General features: G+C 39.1%; 1 protein-coding gene and 1 pseudogene across 3 annotated transcripts in view; one reads left to right on the top strand and one right to left on the bottom strand.

Moving 5' to 3' along the window:
• The window catches only part of DENND1A (DENN domain containing 1A), a 479,039-nt gene that overhangs the window by 56,226 nt on the left and 397,511 nt on the right, over positions 1–25,302 (top strand). The window lies entirely within an intron of this gene.
• On the bottom strand, positions 5,437–6,363 carry LOC308248576 (large ribosomal subunit protein eL6-like; annotated as a pseudogene). The gene has a single exon. The product of its transcript is annotated as a large ribosomal subunit protein eL6-like (transcript).

Here is a 25,302-nt window from a genome sequence, read left to right as displayed (position 1 = left end):
TTAAAAATGGGTCTTTTAGCAAGATGATGATCAGCTTTAGGGGATCATGCTTAGTTCCACAAGGGCAGAGATCTTTGTTTGCTTAGTTCACTGATATGTCCCCAGCATCTAGAACAGTGCATGGCACATGGTAGGCATTCAGTACTTATTTGTTAGACAAATGAATGAGTGGACACAATTCCAACTGATTGCAGTGAGTCTTGATGTTTTAATTAGTTCTATAGTTTTATTGTTGATAAATATCTCACTTCTAGCAGGTTGAATGGCTGCTCAATTTGCTATATTTTATTTCTTGATGGAAATCCTTGCATAGAACTAGGAGAGGGCATTTATGTTAGAAGCAAAAGTAATCATGCAGTTTCCTCTCCAGTAGTTTTCTGGAAGATATTTTAGCCTTTTCTATGAGCAGATGTGTTCAGGATGAAAGTTTACAGGAAGGCGTGCTCACATTTGTCTCACGAGGCGAGGAATGCCTTTTCCTCTCCATTTAGTAAGTGTCCATCAGACTTCCCAGAGTACAATGAGGCTTTTAGCCCAGGCCCAGCAGCCTGTATTTTTTGCATTTTAGGCTTTTTCTGCCACCCCTGGGAAACTGCCTGGTGGTCTGGCATCATGGGAATTTATTTCACTAAAAGCTGATTCCCCACCCTTTCCTCTAGCTGAAGCAGTGGGTGAGTGGCTAGCTCTGGACTTGGGTCTGAAATATGTGTCTGCAATTAATAGTCATGTGACCTTGGAGAAGTTATTGGTCTTTTTTTCTTGAGTTTTGTCACTCGCAAATACAAGTTTGATAATGCTTAACTTTTAGGGTTGCTGTGAAGGTTAAAAAAATACTAACTATAAAATAGTTAACATGTCTAGTTAGTTTTCTTTCTTCTGTCACATCAAATCATTGTTTTTCACTCTTTTAACCTCCTGACACAAAAGAACACCTGTGTTATTTTTCATAGCTGGGAGGACTTCAGAGTCTTTGAAATGCTTGGTAATGATTTTCTGTACACACACACATACACATACACATATATGAAACAATGTGGGGTTTTGTTCATGTATTTACAAAGACATGGAAAAGCTGCTTTTTAAAAAACTCTTATACTTAATTTAAAAGTTTTCCAGAGTGTGAGCTTAAAGTGATGGTCTTCTAAGACAGTTCCTATACCCATACTCAGCCTCCTATGGAGGGCATAGCACATGTTTGTGTTTGCATGTTGGGGTGTGTGTATAGCATGTGTTTGTGTGTGTGTGTACGTGTGTGTGTGTATAAGAGAGAAAGAGAGAGGAAGGAGGGAGGGGGATGAGAATGAAAATATATGTGTGGTGAAAGAGATATTTTAGCCTGCTTTTGTAACTTTAGCTTTGCTATGCAATGTGCCAGAAGTTATTTCTCCCTAGGGAGGGTCTTTTTCAGTGGTTTGTGAAGGCAGCATAAATTCTCACTTGGTGTTCAAGGAAGATGGTAATGCAATTTAGTACAACCAAAGTATTTTTTTTAAAACTTGTTAGAAACCAAAATGGGATTGCAGTGGCAAAGTTGTCAGCGCACTCAAGTTTAACAAGTGTTCGAAGGATTAGTAAAGGAAATGTAGTTTACTCTGCAGCTTTTATGACAAAGAATTTAAAAGGTTTTGCTCTAAGCCTCACCATGTGTTTCTTCCTTTTCTCTAAAACATACCTCTAAGTTGAAAAAAGAGATGAATCTCTTAGGGAGAAACTATTAACTCTGAGGGAGTTTATCTTTGTTTGAGAGGAAGCAGAACATTTACATTTGAATTGACTCTGAGTGTAGCTTGTGCCCTAATCTTGTTCCTCCTAGAAGTTGGTGAGGAGTTTAAGTACTTCCTACTTGTGTTTTGGTCCTTGTAGTGCTGTCCTAATTTCCTTGGGGGATCATAAATTTCCTTACTCAAAGTAAGCAAACTGCTTACACTATGTATTGGCTTTGCATAGAAATGATTTCTGTAGCTGTCACAGTCAAGTAAGTAGGGCCATTGGCCAGAATTGTCTCATTTTCATAGCACTGATTACCACACTAAAAAGTACTTTACAAAAGATAAAATATTACAGGAAGTTTGACAAAGAAGGAATAAAATAACCTTCATTACAGTCTCACTTTAAAGTTTTGAATATTCCCATTTGACGTAGTTGCACTTGGTGTACAGTTTTAAGTGAGAAAAAGTAAGACCTTAATGTTTATCGTAGGCATTCTAATCAATTTTGAAGGTTCCATCACACTCGTACAGTTTGATGAACCAGTTCCTTATTATTATACATATAACTTAAGTCTTTTAAAAAATAAAATATATTAATACTGCTCTCATGTTTGTGGACTTTTTGTGAACAAGTCTTTATTATTGCCTTCTCTCTCTCTCTCTTTTTTTTTTTTGGCTGGAGTTATGGGGAGGGATAGGGAGAGGCAGGTAGAGGAATAGAGAGGGCTGAGAAGGGCTGTGTCAACAGTGAACTGTTACAGATAGAAATAGTTGTCTAAGTCCAAAATTTGTAAGAAGCCTTAAATTGAGGCATTTTCTGAGATTAAAAAATACTGTTATATTAGTATTATGCTCTATGATGAATTTATGTACCATTTCTTTAAAACAATTAGTTATATTTGAGAGAGTCTTAGGTTGCTTTTGATGCCTGCTTCTCTCACTGATTAAGTTTTACTTTCTTATTTTACAATGAGGAGTATTCTGTTGATAGTGGATTTAGGTCATTTTAACCTAAAGAGAATAGAAACCATCCACCTAAAAGATTAGTTGGTGGGAGAAATTCTTTGTCTTTGCTCTCATGTCTTATTAGACAGCCGTGTCCTAGACTGGAGTTAGCTTTTGTAGCAGCTGCGAAGTCCTCACCTTACATTAAATATTCCCAGTGAAAGTTTGTTTCTATGACTTGGGACTGTCATTCAAACCCACCCACAAGAAACAGGGTGTGTACAATACTTCATGGCTGTCAGATGAAGAAATCCTGTTGGAGCTATGATTTAATGAAAGCCAGTGGCCTGTGTGTTTTCTTTCCTTTTTCTGTTTTTCAGTTTTAAAGGAATTAGTAAGTTAGGGCTTGGGGAGGTGGGCTATGTTCATTCCTCCGAGATTGGGACAAGAATCTTGCCTTTTCGAAAGAGCTTGTGTAGTAAGAGACTAGCTTGAAAATGATTTGCCTGGCACTTGCACTGGGTGTATTTGGAAAGGAAAGCCTCTTTGCATTGTGCATTTAAAAAGTGTAAGTGTGCTTAGAAAAGGGCAGCATTTGCTGGTCTTGCCTGTCGATGTCTTGCTGCTACTGACTGTGTTTAACCAGAAAGGGAAACTCAGAGTAGAAAAAGTCTCACTCCCAAGACTTTACAAGAAAACCCCTCTTTGTTGATTTATATATATATATTTTAAAGGAGCTTGACATCTTCATCAAGTTCACAGTGGGCTTGCTTTGTTTGCTTTCTCTTGAATGCTTGATAAGATTTTTCTTCCATTGTTTTGTGCAGCAAGAACAGATCTTTCCATGGCTGGGGTGGTTTTTTTGTAAATCCACAATATGGTCATTGTCTGGTGGTGAATAATTGTGGCTGCTTTTTGTACAACCAGAACTAAGGCTTTGGCTGTGAACAGATTCCTTCTTAGCGTGAAAAGGGACTAATCCATGTAAATACAGCCCCAAAATAAAGCTTTACAGAAAAAGGGGAAGGCCGCTAAGCAGGAGGGCACAGGTCAGCAATTTAACCTTTAACCTAACAAATAAGAAGCATGAAAGTTCCAGAATTGGTTTACAAAAGAAAGCTCCTGTGATCTGTCAGTTTTTCTTTTCAGGAGGGAACTGGGTGAGAGATCTGACTGACAGCTAGTGCCTTTTAACTGCAGACTGAAATTAACTGCCAAATTGAAACTTGAATATTCGAAGGAGAATTTTTCTTAAATAAATTGAGATGGCAGAATAGGCTGCAAAAGCATTGGTCAGAAGTTTACATGGGATTTTTACCTGTGAAGTGGTGGCATAGGCATTGGACTGGCCTGCCTTGAAGATCCCTTCCAAGTTTAATAAAGAGCCTGTGGTCTGACTCTTACCAGTCAAATTAGACATGAACTTTGCAGTTTAAGGCCAGATGAAACTCTTTCCTCTTTTCTAGTATTATCACCGATGCCCTTTTTAGACTTTTCAGGCTCCATAAATCATTTGTAGCCTTTAAAGATTTGTTAAGAGCTTTCTGTAAATATAATTAATGTGTTTCCCACAAAATAGCTGCCTTGAGATTTCATAATGTGTACAACTTTTATGACTTGATGCACGGTTAGAAACTCTATTGTGCCTCGCTGAGCACTGTAAAGCAGAGGACACAGGCTTTCTTTCCTGTGTCGCTGTTTTGTGCAACAGCTCAGGCAGTCAGAGCAGATACAATTGAGTAAGTTCAAGCAGCAGAAAGTGAAGCATAGGTGTTTATTAGGCAATGCAACGGGGAAATGGGAAACTGGAAATGAGGGACTGGCTTGAAGAGTTAAGACAATAAGGTCTGTGCTAAATGGTAAGTTTTACTTCTATGCTGTTATATTAATTTACAAACTTTGCAGACAGTTTGTATTTATTTAATCACAACAGGTAATCTTGTTAATGAGTGTTAGTTTTTGCTTAAAGCATAATGCATCAGAAGTCAGCTGTTCTTTCACTATAGAGAATTCTGGAACTGATAAAAGCTTTAATTACTGAGAATCATTCAGATTAAAAAAAAAAACAATGAACTAATGACTTTAAAGTGGGCTCCCTGTAGATTAATAAGAATAGTAATTATACTGTGTAATTCCATTGTGGAAACAAAGTCCCAGGATGATTCTGTTGGCTTTTCAGTTTTCCATAGTATGATTTTATAGGTTGTATAAAACTTGTTCTTTCAAAGGGCCTAGTGGCCTGCCTCAGTTTCCCCTAAGGTCTGTAGAGACCAGAGACAACATAATGTTGCAGATTAAAATTAGCATATATTTAAGCGGCCACCTCCAATTAGCTTAGGCGGGCACCTTCTTTTTCCTAGCTGATTACGATAGCCTCCTAACTGGCCTTTATGCTTTCTTTCACATCCATATTTAATGCTGTCATCTGAGGGGTCTTTCAAATGCACCACTGAGACCACAGCACTCCCCTTCTTACACCTTTCTGTGTGCTCTTATCACCACAAGCTGAAGTCAAGCTCGTTAGCAGGGCAGATGAGATCTTCCGTGGTCTATCCGTTACCTATCCTAGCTTCATCATAGCCCACTCCTGTCCTCCTAAATATGCATTTTCCAGTGTGTCACAACCAAATTCCATGCATTTTTTCTATTGCCGTGTCATATTTGGTTTCCCCAAAATATAAGAAGGGCTAATATCTACATAAAGGGGATCTAATGATGATGCTTTGAAAATAGCCAACATTTGTATAGGCTTTACACTTTTTTTTTTCCCCACAGGAAACATATCAGTTATTTAATCGGGTTCTTATAAGAAATTCAGAACACCAGTTTGTGAGGATAAAGCCCATTGGTGAGAGCGAACAGAGAGCGGAGGTAGCCCTGGAGCTGAGGAACAGCTTTGATTTTTGGCAGAATTTGAGAGTCCACAGCTTTCTGGTCAACCTTGCGCTGTTCTGTAATCTCGTATTTCTCTTTCTCTGTGTCGAAAATCTCTCCCTCCTGGTGTCTGGGCTTGCGCAGCTTCTTCCTTCTTGAAGTAAGCATCAGTGAGATGTTTGGGGATTTTCACACCACTGATATCAATTTTGGTGGAGGTGGCGATGACAGATTTCTGGTGTGTTCTACGAAGAGGAACTCGATTGAGGGACAGAGGTCCGGTCACAAGTAGCAAGCCACTGCTCAGCTGCTTCAGGAAAACCACCCTCTTGCCTCTGTGGCGCCCAGTGAGGATGATCAGAATGGTCCCAGGAGTGATGCTGGCCCGCAATCTCCTCACATGCTGACTGAAGGGTTTCTTGCTATGGCTCAACAGCTTTCGAGGCACATCTTCAGTAGGATAATATCTAGGCATTTTGCGGAGTTTAACCACTCGGGTACCACCATTCTTGTCGCCACCAACTGGTTTTGTGACAGTAGCAAGAACTTCCTCCTTCTTTTTCTTTTCAATCCTGGATTTAGGGGCCGAATACTTCCTCTTGTACATGGCCTTTCTTGAATACATAGCCGACCGGGAATATCTGCCAATTCCTCTGATGAGGACGGGGTTTCGGCTGCAGTGGGGCTTCCCCTTCTTAGGCGCCTTAACCTTGCCGCCGGCATCAGCCTTCTTCTTGGCTTCAGGTTTCTTCTCCTTAGTATCCGGCTTCTTCTCCTTAGTATCAGGCTTCTTCTCTTTAGTATCTAGCTTCTCAGTTTTCTTTTCACCCGCCATCTTGCAAGATGGGAAAGAGCTAGGCTTTACACTTTTTTAACAGTCCCACGTTCTTTCATTTGATCTTCACAGCAATAATACAAAATAAGCAATATTTTCTGAGAGGTGCTCAATAAATATTTGAATGGATGGGTGAATAAATGAATGAGTGAACTATGGAGTCAGAAAATGAGTTACAGTCAAAATTTTGCTACTTATTAGCCATGTAATTTTGGATGAGTAATTTAACCTTTCTGAATTTATTTGCTAATCTGTAAAATTAAGTCTGTACCAGCCTTTCTCGTCACACTAGACAGTATGAGGAGTGAATGAAGTAATGTACAATAAATAAAAATGCTTTTCAAACTGTAGACCCCATGCAAATGTAAGTTACTGTTGTTAATATTCTTAATTTATTCCAGGTCCTGTAAATGAAGAGAAAGCATTTATGGTTATATATTTGTGTTTTAATGACTGAAAAAATATTAGAATTATTTTATTCCTATCACATTAAAATATAAGCCTATTTTGATAGTAAACAGAATGGTGAACCCTTGTTTTCTTTCATAAGGAAAATGTCAGGTTTATACTGTTAATAAATGTTTGCAAAGGTAGCACGTACTGGATGGGAACAGAGATTCAGATGCGGTGTTTGGAGGCTCGTCTCTTCGCTGTGCGTTTTCCTTGGGTTGCCTCTCAAGAACCTTAGGGTCATATTTGTCTTCTAGCTCTGTTGGCTGTATGTAGCTTTCTTGTTAAACTATTATTTTATATGCATTTTTTGGTATTATGCATTTTTGTGTGCTGTTATTTTCCCTGACTTAATTTTTCTCCTCTTATTTTTTCCCTTGTCCTTACTTCCTCAGTTTACATTTATATTTTTTATCCTTTTAACTATATCCATTTTTGCAAGTCATCTTAAATTATTTATGGAACATGGAGTTAAATGGTCCTCATGTGATCTCAGTCAAACCTTGGTTTCTACTATCATCTATAGACCCATAGTTCCCGAGAGTGTGTCTTTTGGTCCAGACTCCTGGGTACCAGACCTGGATCCTCAGCTCTCTGTCATTAGATGCTTTTAGATGCCCCACAGGTACCTTAAATTAATTTTAACAGTCACCCTTCTCCCCACCTCAGTCTTCTACCCTCACTGCTGACCGCCCAGTAAAACAAAACTGAAAAGCCAGTCCTAAACTGTTCTCTAATTCTAGGGTCTTGTCAAATCGCATTAGCACCCATTCGCTTGCTCATGCCAGAAACCTGAAAGTCATCTGAGACTCACCCTATATCCAATTAAACGTCGGTTTTTGTTTTTATGTTTTAAAAAAGTTTTTAAAATAATGAAAAAAAATCTAAAAATTATAGAAAAGTTGTAATTCGCAAACCTCACCATCAAGTGAGTCAATGAATATTTGCTGCAAACAAGGTGATCCTGTGACATAACCATAATATACTCATCTAAATGAGGAAGCGAACATTGATGTAGTACTGCCATCTGATTCTCAGAGTTGTGCCAGTTGTCCCAGTTATGTTCTTTAAAGCAAAAGGATTCAGTTCAGGATCACAAATTACACTAAGTTTTATGTCTCTTTAGTCTCTCTTCGTCTGGAATAGTTCTCAGTCTTTCCTTGATTTTCATGACTGACTTTGGAGATTGCAGGCCTCAATTGGTGTTTTTCCAATGTCTCCTTATGATTCGATTTTAGGTTAATAATCTTTGGCAGGAAAATCATTGAAGTGATGTTGTGTTTTTCTCATATCATCGGATAGTGCACAATTTCAACTTGTCCCATTACTGATGATTTTCACTTGACCACTTAAGATAGTGTTTACCAGTCTTCTTTATCGAAAATTTAACTCTTCTACCCCTTTGTAATTAATAAATGTTTGGAGGGAAAGTACTTTGAAGTTATATAAATATTCCAGTCCTCATTATACTGTTAGTTTATTTGACTTTGGACTCATCATTTCCTTTCTTATTCAGGGTTATTATTGAATTTTTCAGATTATTAATGCAGTTGAATAAATTGCACTATTCATTTTTAGCTTTCATCAGTAGGAGGCAGCTTGTGCTCTTTTAACACTTCCCCAAGAATCTTGAGTTTTTTGCTTTTCAGGTACAATGTGTTCCATGCTCATGTTTTATTTTCTTTTTCTTAGCCCTGAAATCTGCCATTTCTCCAAAGAGCCTTGTTCCTTTTAGTGGAGAATGCAATTTAAAAGCCAAAATCTGGATGCTAGGTGTGCTCACTGCTAATTGGGTAGTGCTACCCCCAGGCTTCTTCTTAGAGCTAGAGAATATGTGATGTATTTGTGGACACTCATATATTGAAAAGTGTGAGTTCACACAAATATAATTTCAGTCCAACACCACAAGATTCATTCTAGTTTTCTCCCTTTACATATTTGTAACTTCCTTTTTTGGCAATGAGCAGCCTAGTTTTCATTGTCCTTAATACATTTACTTATTTTGTTAATCCCTTGTATATGTTTAATATCTCATTATGGCCATCACACCCTCTACCCTCATGGATACTCTCCTTACCTGACTATGACTCTAGTACCCTATGACACTCTGCCTCTGCTACATGGATGCCCGCCTCATCCAGCTTGGGCTTTGACAACCCATGCCAGATGGTCCTTCATTGTGAATAGCTTCTTCACTTTGAGTTGTGACAAAGATGACTGCCATCTCTCTCTGTGTTGTTGCTCTCATCCTGCTTGGGTTCTGACATCCTATATCAGGCCCCTGCATGGAAGTTCCCTTTACCTTGTTCAAGTGCTCTGATTCCTCACACCAGGTCACCTTTTCACATGGACACTCTTCCCAAACTGCTTTGGCTCTGACACCCCACATCGGGCAGCTGCTCCCTTTGGATTTCCTGTTCTCCCTCCTTGGGTTCTGACTTCCAACTTTGGGCAACTCCTCTGTTTGGGCACCCTTGGTACTCTTCCTGGGTTCTAATACCTTGTCTTAGATTGCCCCTTACAGTATGGACATCCTCCTCATATTGATTGAACTCTGTCTCCCCATACTGGGTGCATTCCTATGTGCACAACATTCTTAACCCACTCTGGACCACTGTGGCTACTTCTTACTAAGTATGGATGTGTCCTTTGGCTTTAGGATTAAATTGTCAATAAAGAAGAGAAGAGAAAGGGTGAGTCTAATGTTTAGCTTTCTTTTCTACCTGTCTTAACTTTATTGTCTTTGTCTTAGTTCTGGTCCTCTATATATTCTTTTTTTTTTTTTTAATGTTGAAGAATTTTTTTTTTTTAAATTTAAATTCTTTATTGTTGGAAGTATTACGTATGTCTCCTTTTCCCCCCCAGTGAACTCTCTCCGCCCACTCCTGTTCCCCAGCACAGGCCCTCACCCCCTTAATGCCTGTTGATCCTCTTATTCTTCCTTGGATTACTGCCACTTGGTTGGTTTCCTTGGCTGTAGTCTTCCTCCTTCCCATACGACTTCCATCATTCTGCGAGTGATGTATGTAAAACAGACATAATCATGTCTGTCTCTTGCTTAAACTCTTAATGCCTTTCCATTACCAATAGGGTAACACTTACATCCTCAGCATGGCATACAAGGCCCTTTATTGGCTGACCTCTCCTTTCTCTTCTATCACCACCCCCTCTTTGACTTTGTGTTCTAATAGAATCACTTCAATCTCTTCTGCTTCCAGGCCTTCAGACCTGGTCTTTCCCTTTGCTATATCATTCTCTTTCTTCCTTTTTCCTGGTTTACTTTCACTGTCCTTTAAGACTCAGATCAGATGCCCTGTCTTCTAGAAGGACTTTTAAAATTATTTCTTTTTTTTCTATCCCTCTGCAAACTTGGTTAGGTGACTTTCCTTTAGGTACTCTGCATATCTATATAAAAGCCCAGCAATCGTTACAGCGGAATGACTAGAGCCACTGGTCACTATGACATGCACTGACCACCAGGGGGCAGATGCTCAATGCAGGAGCTTCCCCCTGGTAGTCAGTGCGCTCCCACAGCGGGAGTGCTGCTCAGCCAGAAGCCGGGCTCATGGCTGGCAAGCGCAGCAGCGGTGGCGGGAGCCTTTCCCACCTCTGTGGCAGCTCTAAGAAGCGGTGAGCCAAGTAGCAAGCAGGTGGGCAGTAAGGAGTGGTGAGCCAAGTGGTAAGGAGTGAGCAGGCGGGTGGTAAGGAGCGAGTAGGCGGGAGGTTAGGAGCGAGGGGTCCTGGATTGTGAGAGGGATGTCCAACTGCCGGTTTAGGCCTGTGCATGAATGTCGTGCACCGGGCCTCTAGTTTAAAAATACTTCTGTTTTAGAGAATTTCTCATTCAGTGGAATTTGTTTTGTCCAATTATAAGCAAGGCAATATTACTATCACTTGCTTTTCAGGCTTTTGAAATAGCCCCATCTACATAGAACTGGACATTGTAATTGTATTTTTTAGAGTGGGTTTTTACCTATGGTTCCAATTTTTTCTAGAATATCTTCAGGGGCTTATTCTTGTTTTTTTCTAGCAGGGTGGAAAAGAGATTTAGTGTGTATCAGGGATTGGTTCATTATCTCCTATTTTGAATCCTCTGCATTTATTACTATTATGCATGCAGTAGGCTCTGCCAATGTCCAGTACTATCTGAGTAGCTGATAAAATAAAGATATGCTTGATCAAGAGACAGAAGAGGAGAGACAGACTTCATTTGGATTGTTAACCATTTGCCAAATAGATTTGTACTTTTTGTTTACTTTGCTTTCTGGGTCAGTTTGAATTTTAATTTTTGATCTGAGGCAAGTATTAAACCTCAAGAGCCCTATAATATGCAGTAGTTTTTTTAGAAAACCTATGATTGGGATCAGTGAGGAATCTCTGGTTCCTGGGCAGGAGAGTTAGCTGAAGGCTGGAATGAACACTACTTGCCATTTTTGTTAACAGAAACCAGGAGGGTTGGTTTGCCAGAAGAAAAGTACTAAGAATGATCAGTCTTCAAATAAGATAATGTAACAAATTGAAAATGAGTTTGTAAATATTTTCATCTGTCTCAGTTATGGCTGCCTAATATTTAGTTCACCCAAGATTTCTATTTTCTTGCAAATTATATTATCAGACAATACAAATGAGTTTTTGAAGGTGAAGGTATATAATTTTCCCCCCATGAAAATATCTTAGAAGTTGCTCATTTAGGAGTAGTGTAATGATGATCTAAAAGAGGTGCTTCCTAATCTGAGAAATTTTCCAGCCCAGTGAGAGGAACAGAAGTCTTTTTGAGAAGCTGACATCTCAAGACAGAAAGATGCTGCTCTGAAATGATACTGAATGGTTTCTTTACTCTGTCATTGAGCCCTTATTGTGTCAGAAAAAGAAATCTCTTGGAAACCCTCACAGGATTTGTTCCCTAAAACCCGAATGTTAGCAGAGTAAACTAGCTAGAGCTCATAATTTGCATCTTTCATTAAATGCCTTTTATGAAAGTGTTGTTTTAAGTGAAATGTATCCTCCCCACCTCTTCCCTCCCTTCTTTCTTCCCTCCCTCCCTCTTCTTTTACACAACAGCTGGGGAGTCAGTGCTATCTTGCCCTGTTGATAACCTACCACTGATTATTTACAGTAAAATTTAAAATGAAAAAAAAATCTTTGTAAAGCTTTTTTTTTTTTTTTTTTTTTAACCAGTTATACTCTGATCAGATAATGCTTTTGAGCTGTGCCAGGCTATTTAAATACAGGTTTATAGGGCAAAGTTTTCAGGATGATCTTGAGAATCAGCTCTAATTTCAGTAGTCCATACATTGCTGTGCTCTATAAAGTGAACATTCTTGTTTTTAATTGCTTTGTGTTTTTAACCAGTTCACTGAGGGCTATCTCATAAGTACACTGGGAACCTGTGTACTTGTAATCTGTCTGTGTGGATTCACATGGCCTGATTCACGTGGCCTGAGTCCCTAACATCCTGGGCTTTCTTTGTTTGATTCATAAATTCAAACAAGTATTTGAGGGACCATTTAATGCTATAGATATAAATAAAATAAGCATTTTGGGTTTTTAAAAATATTTTTATTGATTTCAGAAAGGAAGGGAAAGGGAGAGAGAGAAACATTAATGTTGAGAGAGAATCATAGATCGGCCGCCTCCTGCACGCCCCCCACTGGGGATCGAGCCCACAACCCTGGCATGTGCCCTTGACTGGAATCGAACCCAGGATCCTTCAGTCCCCAGGCCAATGGTAGCCACTGAGTCAAATTGGCTAGGGCAGCATTTTGGTTTTAAGTAGATTAAATGTGGTGAGGGAAACAAAGAGTAAACCAGTAAACTATAAATATTTGGGATAAATATAGTAGAGATAGGCACAAAGTGCTGTGGGAACTCAGTAGAGGGAGCCGAGAGCTGTTTTATACCCATTGCTATGTAAATATACACTGAGTGGCCAGATTATTATGATCTCTGAATGCATAATAACCTGGCCACTCAGTGTATATCCTATATAATAAAAGGCTAATATGCAAATTGTCCCCTTGACCAGGAGTTCGACCAGCAGGCAGGCCGGCCAACCGCCCATGTGCCCTCCCCCTGGCCAGGCTGGCCGGACCCCACCCATGCACGAATTCATGTACCGGCCTCATATATATGCTGAGTGGCCAGATTATTATGTGTTCAGCCAAAATAATCTGGCCACTCAGTGTATATACACTCAATCTCTCCCAAGACCCCTCCCCCCCAAAAATTTCATCCCATTTCAGCATCAGCTCAGACCTCTCAATATCCTGAACTATATCAGGCCTAAATAAGAATGAGTACCTTAGATGTAGTTCCTTAAGCACAGCTTCTTAAGCACAGGTCTACTTAATTTGTAAACTAAAGAGAGGCTATCTGTTATCCCATCCAAAACTTAACATATAATGCTGGTACAGGTATAAGACAAATACTCTAGACCAGCCGTGGGCAAACTACGGCCCGCGGGCCGGGCTTCGGCTGTTCTATCCGGCCCGTGGAGCCGAAGAGTGGAGGGTTCTTTTGCTCTCCCCTCCGCTCCTTCACCAGCAGCAGTGTTAACATGGCAACGTCGGGAAACACGGCCGCAGCTCCTTCTTCTGAGTGGGCAGATTTATATCCACCCATTCAGTAGAAGGAACAACCTCTCAATCTTCCAGAGGCTCCTTGTAATGCCCGCGACACGTCCCCCGACATCACCCTGGGAATGCGTACACACGTTATCGTGGTAATCTCCCCTCTGAAACACGGCCGTAGCTCCTTCTTCTGAGTGGGCGGATTTATATCTGCCCATTCAGTAGAAGGAACAACCTCTCAATCTTCCAGAGGCTCCTTGTAATGCCCGTGGACGCGTCCCCCGACATCACCGTGGGAATGCGTACACACGTTATCGTGGTAATGTAGGGAGACACGCCCCTGGAGAGCACAGTATCAGAGCATTAGCTAAAAAGGAGACCAACAACACTGTTCCCACTGAAGTTGATGTTTTAAAGACCAAAAACCTTTCAACCCAGTCTACACTGCCATCTACATCTACGTCCCGGGCATAATTTGGAAGTTGCACTAAAGAAAATGTTTAATTTACTGTTTATACATTTTGTTCTTTTCTATTTGTTTTAGTTTTAAATTATTTTATTATATTTAAGTTTAATTTGAAAGGCTTTTGTACCTTTCCTTTGTTAGGCAATTTTATTTTGCCTTTGCCATCTTCAATATAAGGTATGTTATTGTGCTATGATTCCTCCATTTTTTGAAGTTTCAAATTATAATAATTAGTGTTTACATTCTTCTTGTTAAAATGTTTGAAATGAATAAAACTATTGAAATAAAAAAAAAAAGAGACCGTACCCTTTTATGTAATGATGTTTACTTTGAATTTATATTAGTTCACACAAACACTCCATCCATGCTTTTGTTCCGGCCCTCCGGTCCAGTTTAAGAACCCATTATGGCCCTCGAGTCAAAAAGTTTGCCCACCCCTGCAAACTTTGAGGAGAGTCTAGACACTCCTCTTCTAAAAGGTAAATAGTGGGAGGCACCTAGGAGCACACAGGAGGCCCTGCTCCATGATATTAACTAATACAAATATATAGTTTCTGTGAGAAATTTTAGCATGCTTATGTAACTTAGCAAAATTAATGGCATCTTGACCCTCCTCCTGAACAATACCTTATATATTTTAAATTTAATCACTCCTCTCCTGGCTTATATGCTTCTTTACTTTATGTATTTTACCTTAAACCTATATGACATTATTCTTTTTTTATGGAGCCAATTATTGTTTAGATTTACCCACACATTTTGTATTTTCTTTGTTTAGGTCATTTTGCATCTCAGACTTTTCCCATCTGTGATAATTTTATTCTTATTTGAATAATATCCTCTTGTTGCTGGCAAATAATCTGTTTTTGTTTATCTGAAAAGTTTTTTTTTCCTTCCTGGATTGATAATTTCTTTCTTCAAGCAAATTGGAGATGTCCTTTAATTGTCTTCTGGCTTCTATTGTTGCTATTTGGGAGTCACTTTCCATTCTAATTATCATTTTTATGCAGGTAATTTGTCTTGTTCTTCAGTTTAGCAATGACATAAGCCTAGTGGTGGATTATTTTTTTTCTTATATATCTTGATTAGGATTCAGTTCTTTGAATCTGAAGATTGAGATCTTTCTTTTTATATCTCTAATTGAGACCCCCCCCCTTTCCTTCCTCCTCCTCTGTAACTTTGATTAGACATGTGTTGGACCTTTTCACTTTGTTCTTCATACTTTTTAACCATGTTGTTTTGTGTTTTCAATCTGTCTTTCTCTGATGCATTTCAATTTCTTTAAGTCTTCCAATTTAGTAGTTCTCTTTGCAGCTATGTCTAATTGCTGTTAAAACAACCAATTTAGTTAATTTAAATTAATTTTTAATATCTTCATTGAGATATAATTCATATACCATACAATTCTCCCATTTAAGGAGTATAATTTGATGGTGTTTGTACATTACATTAATTTATTTAAATTGTGGTGATATATATATCTCATAAAATTTGTCATTTTAACCAATTAAAGTGTATAATTCAGTGGCATTGATTACATTTAAACTATTGTGCTTCTATCACCACTATCTATTACCAAAACTACTTCATCACCCCAAACAGAAACTGTGTAACCATTAAGCATTTCCTCCCCATTTGTCCTCTCCTGAGTGCTGGTAAACTCTTATCTTTCTGTTTCTATGAATATGCCTATTCTAGGTGCCTCATATAAGTGAAATCATACAAAATTTTATCCTTTTGTGTCTGGCTTATTTCATTTACCATGTTTTCATGGTTTGCCTATGTTGTAGAATGCATCAGAACTTTGTTCCTTTTTTAGGCTGAATAATATTCCATTGTATGTATATACCACATGTTGTTTATCCATTCATCTGTTGATGGACTTGAGTTTTTTTCTGCCTTTTGAATAATGCTGTAATGAACAGTGGCATACACATATCTATTTGAGTCCCTGCTTTCAATTTCTTTGGGTATTCTAGAATACATAGAAGTAGAAGTTCTGGATCATATGGTAATTTTGTTTTTAGCATTCTGAGGAACTGCCAACCCATTTCCATAGCAGATGCACCATTTTATATTCTGTGAACTAATAAGAAATATATATATATATATAAAATATATCCTATATAATAAAAGAGTAATATGCAAATTAACCATCACTCCACTATACCCACAAGCCACGCCCACCAGCCAATCAGGAGCGAATATGCAAATAAACCCAAGACGGCTACGGCCACAGAGAGCAGGAGGGAGGCTTGGGTTTCCCTGGCAATGGAGGAAGCCAAGCTTTCCGCCTGCCTTTGCTGGCCTAGGCCTCCACTCAAGGCTACAAAGTTTCAATGATAGAAGATACATAAACCCAAACAGAAATGGCGGCAGCCACGGAGCTGGAAAGAGCAGGAGGCTAGGGTTGCCCCCGGCGATGGAGGAAGCCAAGCTTTCCACACACCCTGGCCAGCCCAGGCCTCCGCTTAAGGCTACAAAGTTTCAATTATAGAAGATACATAAATCCCCCCCAAAATGGCTGCCACCACGGAGCAAGCAGAAGGCTTGGCTCTGCTCCAGGCTACAAAGTTTTAATTGTAGAAGATAAATAAACCCCAGATACCAGGGCCTCCACTTGGGTCACCAGGGGGCATGGCCAGCCTGCAAACCACCATAGGCCCCTCGCCCAGGCTGCCTCACACCCCAAGGAAACCCCCACCCTGATCCGGGACACCCTTCAGGGCAAACCAGCTGGCCCCCGCCCATGCACCAGGCCTCTATATCCTATCTAATAAAAGAGTAATATGCAGATTGACCATCACTCCAACACACAAGATGGCTGCCCCATGTGGTCAAAGATCCTGCCCCCATGTGGACACAAGGTGGCCACCACAAGATGGCCAGCAAGGGAGAGCAGTTGGGAGGTACCAGGCCTGCAAGGGAGGGCAGTTGGGGGCGATCAAGCCTGCAGGGGAGGGCAGTTAGGGGTGACCAAGCCGGCAGAGGAAGGAAGTTGGGGGCGACCAGGCCTGCAGGGAAAGGCAGTTGGGAGGGACCCAGGCCTGCAGGGGAGAGCAGTTGGGGGGGACCAGGCCTGCAGGGGAGGGCAGTTAGGGGTGACCAGGCCTGCAGGGGAGGGCAGTTAGGGGAAAACAGGCCTGCAGGGGAGGGTAGTTAGGGGAAAACAGGCTGGCAGGGGAGCAGTTAGGCATCAATCAGGCTGGCAGGGGAGTGGTTAGGGGGTGATCAGGCTGGAAGGCAGAAGCGGTTAGGGGCAATCAGGAAGGCAGGCAGGCGAGCAGTTGGGAGCCAGCAGTCCTGGATTGTGAGAGGGATGTCCAACTGCCCGTTTAGGCCCGATCCCGGTGGGATCGGGCCTAAACGGGCAGTCGGACATCCCTTGAGGGGTCCCAGATTGGAGAGGGTGCAGGCTGGGCTGAGGAACACCCCCCTCTCCTGTGCACGAATTTCGTGCACCGGGCCTCTGGTATGTATATTAATAAATATATATGTATATATATACATATATGTGTATATATAGGGTGTCCCATAAAAATGAATTACGCACTTTGAATAATTATAAAAGCAGTGTTTATTAAAATACATTTCATTTTAAAAATGGAGCTATCAGCTGTTATAGTGTGTATATATTTTTTGGGGGGACACCCTGTGTATAAAATCATATTCTCATATGTAAACATACATTTTATATTATATACACATATATATTTCTTAATAGTTCATAGAATGTGTTTGTGTGTGTGTGTGTGTCTGCTCCTAGTTCATTACGCTGGGCTCCTAGAACTCTTGTTAGGAACTAGGAGAATCTCCCTGCCTCCCTCCAACATTTAGTCTTTCATCCCATGTCTCAGCACAGAGCTCCTAAATTGTAATTTCCTAAGTGATAAGAGGACTAGGGGCATCTTTAGTTCTAATATTTGGTCTTTGACCCCAGTTTCTAACACCCAGGGCTCCTAAATTTCTTGGAACTTCTTGGGTGACTGGAGTGTCTTTTGTTCTAAGATGATAGCTCTGGGTGGGCTCCTGGATGGGGGCTGGTTATCAGAAAGACCAAGCCATGATGAGAATCTTGGGATTTTCAGCTCTAACCTCCTATTCTACAGAGAGGGGAAAGAGGGACTGGAAATGGAGTTAATAATTGGTCATGCCTACATGATGTAGCCTCCATAAAAATCCTAATAGTATGGGGTTCAGAGAGCTTCCTAGTTCATGAGCACAACCATGTACTGGGAGGGTGACATACCCTAGCTTCATGGAGATAGAAGCTTCTGTGCTCAGGACTTTGCCAACATAGCTCTTCATCTGACTATTTGTATCCTTTATCATATTCCTTATTATATAATAAACTGGTAAACACAGTGTTTCCCTGAGTTTTGTGAGCTGTCCTAGCAAATAATTGAATCGCAGTGGGAGGAGGTTATGGGAACCTCTGATTTGTAGCTAAGTTGAACAGAAATTGGAGGTAATCTGGGGTCCTACTACTTTTGATTGGCATATGAAATGGAGGGCAGTCTCATGGGACTGAGCCCTTAACTTGTGGGATCTGATCCTATTTCCAGGTAGATAGAGTCAGAATTGAGTTAAATTATAGGACACCTAGCTGATCTCACAGAGAATTGCTTGGTGGGGGGATAAAACCCATATATCTGGTGTCAGAAGTGTTGTTGAGTGTGGTAATGGAGCGAGAGTAATGGAGAAACACATAGGAGGAGGAGAGTGAGTTTTTCCTAAATACATTCCCACCAGCAATGTACATGTTCCGATTTCTTCACATCCTTGTCAAGTCTTTCTTATTACAGTCATGCTAATCGGTGTGCAGTGATATCTCATTGTGGTTTTTGTTTGCACTTGTCTATTGGTTAGTTATGTTGAGCATCTTTTCATGTACTTACTAGGTATTTGTATATCTTCTTTGGAGAGATATGTATTCAGATCTTTGCCGATTTATTAATTGGGTTACTTATCTTTTTATTACTGAGTAGTAAATACAAATCCCATGTCAGATATGTGATTTGCAAATAGTTTTTTTCATTTTGTAGGTTAACATTACTCTTTCTTGATAGTGTCCTCTGAAGCACAAATGTTTTTAATCTTGATGTTCTCTCTTTAAAATTACTTTTTAAAAAGCAATTTTATTGCGATATAACTTACATACCATTACTTAAAACTTAACCCATTATAAATTGAAAGTCAATAGTTTTTAGTAAACAACATATCAGTTGTTCATTCCTTCTGTTGTTAAATAGTGTTCCATCAGTTCTCTTTACCTGTTTTTTTCTTTTTCTTTTGTTGTTTGTGCTTTTGTATTAAATCTAAGGAACCACTGTCCATCCTAAGCTTACCAACATTTTTACTCCTATGTGGTCTTACAAGATTTTTATAGTTTTATTTTTTATGCTAGGGCCTGTGATCCATTTTGAGTTGATTTTTGTGTATGGTATAACGAAGGAGTGTAACTATTCTTTTGCATGTGGATATGCAGTTGTCCCAGCACTATTTGTAGAAGAGATCATTATTTCCCCACTGAACTGTCTTGGCTCCTTTGTTTAAAATCAGTTGACAGTTCCAATTGTAAATGTTTGTTTCTGAACTCTTAATTCTACTGGTATTCATATCCTTATGCTAGTACTTCACTGTCTTGATTACTGTAGCTTTGTAGTAAAATTTGAGTTAGAGAAGTGTGAATCTTCCAATTTGGTTCTTCTTTTTCAAGATTGTTTTAGCTATTCTGGGTCCCTTGCATCTTCATATGAACTGTAGGATCAGCTTATCAATTTCTTAAAAAACACACACTTAGCTGGTATTTTGATAAGGAAGTGTGTTGAATTTGTAGATCCATTTAGGAAGCATTGCTATCTTAACAATGTTGTCTTTTAATATATTTAGGTAATCATATTCCTATATTTTATAGTTTTCAGAGTGCAAGTTTTGCAATTCTCTTGTTAAATTTATTTATATGTATCTTACTATGTTACTAGAGGCCCAATGCACGAAAATTCGTGCAAGAGTAGGCCTTCCTTCCCCCGGCTGCTGGCACCGACTTCCCTCCGGCACCCAGGTCCCTGGCTGGCTTCCTCGGGGCCGCCTGCAGGCACCGGGACCCGGCTGGTTTCCCCCTGGACCCGGCTTCATCAGGAAGACGTCCGGAAGACGTCCGGTCTAATTAGCATATTACCCTTTTATTATTATAGATTACTAGAGGCCCGGTGCACAAATTCGTACACTCCGGCCACCTGTCCCTATCAGGGTGATCAGGCCAGCCAGGGGAAGGGGACGTGGGAGGTTGGCTGGATGGGGGGAGGGGTTGCAGGCATTGGCCAGCCTGGTCAAGGAGACAACTTGCATATTAGCCTTTTATTATATAGGATTAATGTATTTTCTTAATTTCATTTTCATATTATTTATTGGTAGGTAGTGAATATAATTCATTTTTACATATTGATTTTTTTAATCCCTTTGCAACTTCGCTGAACTAGTTTAATAGTTTTTTAGTGGATTTCTTAGGATTCTCTTTATACATGATGTTATCATCTGCAAACGGAGATAGTTTTCCTTCTTTCTTTTCAATCTGGATAACTTCTATTTCTTTTCTTGCCTAATTGTGCTGGCTAGAAAGTACAATACAATCTACACTAATAAAATAGAAATATGCAAATTGACTGTACCCCCATGATGCCCACCAGCCAATCAGGAGTGAGTATGCAAATTAACCCAACAAAGATGGGTTAATTTGCATATGCAGGCGCAGAGCAAAGACTGAAGACTGAAGACTGAAGATGACTGAATACTGAAGAGACTTGGCTTCTCTGCTGCGGCCGGAGCGGAGAAGCCAAGCCTTGCTGCAGCCAGAGCGGAGAAGCCTAGCCTAGAGGCTTGGCTTTTCTGCTGTGGCCGGAGCAAAGGCCTGGGTCCCAGGTGCCGGAGGAAAACGGGTGCCGGCAGCCAGGGGAAGGAAGGCCTATTGCACGAATCTTTGTGCGACGGGCCTCTAGTGTTAAATAGAAGCTCCTGGGGTGAATATCCTTGTCTTGTTCCTTATCTTAAAGGGAAACATTTAGTCTTTAATCCTCAAGCATCATATTAGGTGTAGGTTTTTATAGATGCCCTTTATTAATTCCTTTCTATTCTTAGTTTGTTCAGTGGTTTTTATAATGAAAAATGTTGGATTTTTATTAAATGTGTTTTCTGTGTCTGCTGAGGTGATCATATTATTTTGTTCTTTATTTTTTGATATGGTTTATTACATTAATCTAGTTTATTTTATTTTATTGATTAAGGTATTACATATGTGTCCTTATCTCCCCATTGCCCCCGCAACCCCCCCCCACTCATGCCCTCACCCGCCCTGTTGTCTGTGTCCATTGGTTAGGCTAATATGCATGCATACAAGTCCTTTGGTTTATCTCTCCCCCTTACCCCCACCCTCCCCTACCTTCCCTCTGAGGTTTGACTGTCTGAAAGATGCTTCTCTGTCTCTAGATCCATTTTTGTTCATCAGTTTATGTTGTTCATAAATTAATCTAGTTTTGTATGTTAAAGCCACCTTGCATTCTTGGGATAAATCTCATTTGGTCATGGTGTGTAATTTTCTTATGTATTGCTAGATTTGGTTTGCTAATATTTTGTTGAGCATTTTTGCATTTCTATAATATTCTTGTGATATATATATATTTTTTTGATATCTGCATTAATATTCTCATAGGATGAGTTGGAAAATTTTTCTTCATATTCTATCTTTTCAAAGGGATTGTGAAAAATTGGTATTAATTAATCTTTAGGTGTTTGTTATAATTCGCCAGTGAAATATTCTGAATCTAGACTTTTTGTTTGTTTTGGGGAAGTTTTAAAATTAGTAATTCCATCTCTTGGCATAGGTCTATGAATATTTTCTATTTCTTCTTGAGTCAGTTTTGGTAGTTTGTGTTTTTCTAGGAATTTGTCCATTTCGACTAAGTTATCTAATTTGTTGGTATACATTTGTTCATAGGATTCTCTCATAATACTTTTTATTTCTGTAAATTTGGTCCTCATGGTTTTTTCTTTTACTACTCACACACTTTGTAATGCCAATGCAAACTAATTGCCATTTTCAGATGCTGTTCCTTTGTCAAAAATGCCTTTCTCTGTCTCTGAGGAATTGCTGTTTAAATGTCAAGGAAAACTTTTTCATATGGTCTTCCCTGGTTGTTCAGGCAGACTTTGTTTCTCTTTCCTTTGAACTCAGTGTACTTCTGCACCTCTGTCATTGTGCTTGTTTCTCACACAGAGCAGCTCAGCATCCTGTGCCTCTCCTTTTCCGTCATGAGGAGCATGGGGACCTGATAAATAATTGTTTCTTAGGAATTGTATGGATGCTTCAAAGGCATCTGAAATTCAAAATGTCTACATTCTAACTCATAATCCAATGAAGATCTGCTCCCCTTCCAATGAGCAGCACTTTTTTTTTTTTTTTTTTAGTGTCTGCCATGATGAAGTAACTGCCTGAGCTAAAGCAGACCCACATTTTTTTTTCTTTTTAAATCCAATTATGCAGGTTAGAAACCTCTCACTCTGCATATTGAATTTACCAGAAAAATTTATTGATTTCAACCTAAATAGGTATTTCTTTCCATCTCAACTATTGCTATCTTAAATTCCTTACCATTTTATTTTAAACTAGGTAACTCCCATTTTTTTAGATCTTGCTTCAGACATTAACCTCCTCAGGGTAACCTTTTCAGATTATCAGAGTAATCTTGTTTCTTATACTGTATGCTCTTGTAGCACTTATCATAGCTTGTAATTAAGTTAGTTGTGTGGTTATTAGTCTGGAACTAAAACTCTGTGAGGCTACCAGAGGATCACCCACTTTTTTCTTTATCACTATATGACCAGTGCTCAGTACTAATGAGAGTTAATAAATATTTATGGAATGAATGCACCATTGAAAATGAGATAATTTATGTAGAAATACTTTAAAATGAAACATTATTTTGATGATATATTAACATTTAAAAAACTGTGATTAGTTTATTGAATTCTATTTTTTGTTGGGGGTTGAGAAATTCTAAATTCTAGTGGTATTTAAGAGTGGATCACCTTGGATAGATCCATTTATTGTTGATTAGGCTTTTTTTTTTAAAACTGAGATTATGGGTTGGCATAACAATAACAAAGCATAGGGTAAAGTCTCTCTGGAAAGCACTATAATACTTTCTAAATAGCACCTTCTTAGTAATTATCACATTTGGTTTAAGATTTCACTTAGCACAAAATGGATTGCAGAAAACCAAATCCTCGTATATATTCAAGTAAAGGTGATGACTTTTTTCACAATAGAGCACAGATGAAATAGCTCCCACATTTGTTATTCTGAATGGAGCCTTGGGATGAAATTCCAAGCAGCAGAATGCCACTTAACATTCTGCATGTTATTTTGCTCTTTAGTAGTATAATTGTAAAATGAGGCTATAAAACCGGAGAGGATATAATATTTATACCTGTGCAGGCACTTCACATGATGAAATGTCACACGGGACTGTTTACTTCATGCTGGTTATTTGGATAATGCCCCACCTGCCTAGTGACAGGAGGTGCTGAGTCTTGCATAAATCTTGAAAAGAAGGTTAGGGTTAATATAGTGAATTTTGCAGCAGGAAAAAAGAATACATCTTATAATGTGATAATAATAATTGCTACTTTTGGAGCACTGTTTTTGTGCCAGCACTGTACCGGGTCCTTGGGGAGCAGAAAGGGACCAAAGGGGAGAGAATTAATATCAGTGAGTACCTTCTGTGTGTCGGTTACTCTGCTGCACACTTTACTTATATCTCTAAACCTTATAACAACTCTGCCAGGTAGGTGGTGTTATCCCCATGTATATATGACTGACTCTTGTTTATCTCATAAAAAAATTCTAAGACTTTATTGGAGTTCTGTTATAATGATCATGTTTAAACTTTGGTATATATTTTTTAAGTTTAAATAGTCTTTTTTTTTTTTTTAGACAAAAAAAAATTAATGAGAAGAGACAAAGAAACATCAAAGAGCTTTTTCCTCTGATTGCTGTGTTAGAACTTTTGCCTGAAAATAGGTTACATTCCTTCTGTTTTCAGCTGAATCCTCATTAACTTTACATTTTAATGATGTCCAGGGCAAATTATACCATTTATGGTCAGTGCCTTAAAGGGATGCTTAAAGGGGATTTAAATTTTTTTTATTTGAATGGTGGAAATATTTACCTCAGGAATATAAATTGATGCAGAATTCTTAAAAAAATAAATAGAAAGAACAAAAACTCGTGAAACATGGGGTTGGTTTTTAATTTCCAACTAGTATGACAACTTAATTCAGAGAAAATAATTTTCAGCTTGAAGTAAATTAATTACTAAAAAGCATATTTATAATATTTGGGAGTATGTAATAGGAACCTATATTTTCAATATTTTGAAAATAGCTTCAGTTTCTCATTTACTTGGATTTAAATTCAATTTTACTACTTAGCTTTAGAAATAATTCATAGGTGTATATGCTCAATAGGAATAAATGAAGACAGCTTCTCCCAGTTATGAAAAAAGGAATGCTAATATGTTGATAGACAGATCGTATTTGCACAAGAATGAGGGAATATGTTGTAAGGTGGAAGTCTTCACAGGATTCCAAATTATTCAGTTTAAAAGAACAGTATGAACTGCAGAGCTGTGCTTTCATTGTAAGCTTTGAATGCTTAATTATTAGATGATAAATTAGAATAAAGTATCATGTTGTGTCAAATACTGTTTATTTCTTCAACAATTATTTGGTAAGTGGATTAAGGGAAATTGGCCTGTCTGTTGAGGGAACTGTAATTATGGGACTACCGATCTAACATCAGGTATTTTATAAGGTTTGTGCTCCGGTGTTTTTTTTTTTTTTTTTTTTTTTTTAATGTATTTAATTGAATCCCTCCTGTGTGCTAGGCAATGTCCTTGTTACAGGTTTTTTGAATACAAGGAGTGACATTTCACTAAAACCAGCTCAAGAACGGCAGGGATGGAAGTGGAGGGGTATGCTGTACAGGGGAAACAGGAAGCACGAAGCACAATGCAGCTGGGCTCCATGAGGACAAACTAGACCTGGAAAGTCATGGACTGGGGTGGCTCCTTTTCTTTCATTATGGCTTTGCGTATTCTCCTTTTTTCTCTCTACTGGCTTCCTTGGGTCATTACTTGCGTTATAATGGTTCACATTGGCATACTCAGACTATATGACCTTTCAAGTTTGGCTTCCCATGGCTAACAGACACTTTATCTATTCCCGCCATAGAGCATGTGGCTCAGCCCAAGCCTTGGATGATCCCTGTGGCCACACAGGCGTTATGCTGCACTGCCTCTTTTAGGGACCATGGTTAGCAGAGAGTGAAACATGTCTGGATGGATAAGACATGGCTCTTGCCCATGTGTGGCCTTTTGTGGAGATAATAATACACAT

Source organism: Plecotus auritus, assembly GCF_963455305.1.
Source record: "Plecotus auritus genome assembly, chromosome: 5".
Lineage (NCBI taxonomy): Eukaryota > Metazoa > Chordata > Mammalia > Chiroptera > Vespertilionidae > Plecotus > Plecotus auritus.
The sequence above is the reverse complement of the archived record's forward strand: the minus strand, read 5'-3'. Positions and strand labels throughout refer to the sequence as shown.